A 3,096-nucleotide genomic window follows, 5' to 3' on the forward strand; every position below is an offset into this window, starting at 1 on the left:
CTCCGTAAATACCCATTGATTGCTGCTTTGGTGTCAAGCACTTTTCTGGGCAGTGGGATCCACCATTGAACATCACAGTGTGTCATCCCTCTAGAACAGTCTGGGCCATATGCCTGTTTCGACCCTGAGCCTGTCAGTGTTCAGAGCCTATTGCCCTGAACCTGGTGATTCCCTCTTGAATATGAGACAATCATACTCGATGACCTGTATAGGGTCTTCATGAAGGAGGAGCTGGGCAAATGCAGGGAAAGAGCCCGTATATTAGTTACTGACAAGTGCAGTGCTCTACCATTTGTCTGTATGACTGAGAGCACTGCACACCCCTGTGGCTAATTCCCCAGTGGTATGGGCCACTTCCAATCCACTGTGAGTCCTCTTTGTAAACTTTATGTGAAATTTACATGTTAATTTTTCAAATCGTTACCTCCTTCCCCTACACCCTCTCCTCCAAAAAAAAAAAAAAACCTGAACAAAGCAAAAAACAAACAAAAAACAACCCACAACCAAAAACAAAAGGTGGAGGGTATATTTCTTTCTCATTACTTTGCCTTTTCATGTTCCCCACAGCTGGCCTCTGCCACAAATGGCAGCGGAAGTGCTGACCTATCATGAGAAAGGCTTTTCTGAGAGATGTGTGGCCTGGGCAGCAGCAACAGTGGCCAGGAAGTACAGGAAGTCTCCTGAGATGGCCTGTTCTTGGACACTTGCCAGCCTGCTTCTGCAGACTCATGAGGTTAAGAGAAACATCCAACTTACTGGGGAGGGTTATTGGAACAGAGCCCCAACTCACAACTGTTTGAGGTTCACCCATAACTGGCAAAATGACCACAGAGTACAACGGTTAGAGCTTCAGCCATAGCCTGTGGCCGTGGTGCTATGTGTTGAGCTACTTCTGACTTTAACAGTGTGAAACTCAGGTAACCCAGCAATTATTATCAGCAGTGAAGGGCAACTGCACAAGGCTCTCTCTGCAGCGTTGTAACGAGCTGGCTCACGGTGAGACACTGAGACATCACATGCTTGAGAGTCTGTTTTTGTGATGCAACATGGTGGCTGATTCTGAGGTGAAAGAGGAGCAGTCTGGGTCATAACCAGAGCTCTCTTCTCTGGAAGGCTCTGGATGGGGCCCTGTGACCACTGTTTTGCATTTCTGGACAAGTTAGCTAACTGGGTATGCATNGAAGGAAGGAAGGAAGGAAGGAAGGAAGGAAGGAAGGAAGGAAGGAAGGAAGGAAGGTCTTCTGCCACATCTCTGGTGAATGTTTCCTGGTACAGCAAGCTCATAGAAATGACTGGGCTTCATTGCTGGGGTTTGCTTCAAGTACTGCATTAAAGCCAACACAGAAAGACTGGACCCAGGCCTAATGACTGACTCACCTAAATCCACCCAGGCACACACCCAACTACAGCACCCTTTCTTTTGTTTTCTGCTGCATCTGGAAACCCTGGAATGGTCTGGCTCTGTCTTGCATACACCAAAAGCACTGGGCCAGACACAGCATCTAATGAGCCCAGCAGATGCCTTCTTCAAGCAAGACTGGTGGATCAACCTAATTTGGAGGAAGAATGAGAGGCAAGCCAAAACAAGGCCAGAGACTAGCGACGCTCACTCAGTGGAGGCTTGGATTTTAAAACCCGCCTCTGCCAATCCCCTCTCAAGGGGAACTTTTCACAAGGCTGAACACATGAAGAGCAGAGCTGGGTATTGGGGGAGGCTGGTGCATTACAGCCCTGGAGCTGGAACTGTGATCCAGAAGACTAGGACTCAGGTCCTGACAGTGTCGTGTTCACCTGAGGATTGTCAGCTGATGTACATGCTGGGGATGTCCATGCGACCCCTAACCTGCCAGTGGGAGTGGTGAGAGGGTTCCTAGCCTGCTGATAATTTGGACAGAAGGTATTAAATAATTGAATTGTAAAATGAAGTTGATGGTGTATATGCTAAAACACTTAATTTGCCTTTCTAAAGAAAGTTTAGGTATCTTTTAAGTGGATTTCCTCCTCCAGAGCTCCACTCCACACAGCTGGCTTGGTGATGTGAACCATGTTATGTACGCTTTCAGTCTGCAATTAAGCTCTAAAGGTGAGCATTTCTTTAATAGATGTTGATGCAAAAAATATAATTAAAGGTGTATTTTAAAAGTGCTGTTCTAAAGCTTGGGTGTGACCCATTTACTTAAGATAAAAGGAGGTGTTCAACTTCTGCTTGGCAGGGGAGGGGGATGCAGGGGTTTTTATCACTACTTCTCCCTGTGCAACTACTAAGTATCAGCACTGTCCCCCCTCCCCCCGACCAAAAACATAAGAACAAAAGAAACCTTGCCATATAGATTGCTTCCAGGATGGCCAGACATGTATGTTCTAATCAGTATCTATTAGCTAGGGCTATTGTTAAAAGTTGCTTTCTTGTTTTGTGTAAGGCAAAATTCTCTTATAAGTAATACTATAATCATTAAAAGGCTAGAATAAAAGTAAAAAATTCAAGTTCCTGCCCATGGCCAATATATTTCTAAACAGCTTCCAAAGTAACAATATTTCCTGAAGTAATAGTGTTGGCATGGCATAATACTTTCACCTGCCTCATCTTTTCTGATCCTTATGTCAACCCCATGAGATAAAATGGCCCAGTTTTACCATTTTTTCTTTACAATGGATCAAGGTCATGAGATTTGCTAAAGAATTATGCGCCTTTTGAAAAGACAGCTCCAAGTGGGGCACTTGGCTCTGATAGAAACAGAATGCCTGATCATGTGACTGCAAGTGACCTTCAGAACTGCTTGCCTTGACTGGGTCCTGTTGTGTCCGTCAAGTCATAAGGTTGGTTGGGCCCAGGGATAATTCATCATACAATAGAAGGAAGTGATGTGTGTGGGACTGAGCACAGCAGGCTGCATGGCAGAGAGCTCAGACCCCCAGCACCTGCCGCAGTTGCACCAGCATCCTGCCCTCAGCTCACACCTATGGCTGCATGGGCGCTCCTTAACAACCCGCTAAAGGAGGATCAAAAAGCCCAGGCTTGCTTAATGGATGGGTTGGCTTGGTATCTGTGTGCAAGCTGAATATTGATGACAGCCGCACTATAGTTTCACTGAGGCC

Source organism: Galeopterus variegatus, unplaced genomic scaffold (genome assembly GCF_000696425.1).
Source record: "Galeopterus variegatus unplaced genomic scaffold, G_variegatus-3.0.2 Scaffold3738, whole genome shotgun sequence".
NCBI lineage: Eukaryota > Metazoa > Chordata > Mammalia > Dermoptera > Cynocephalidae > Galeopterus > Galeopterus variegatus.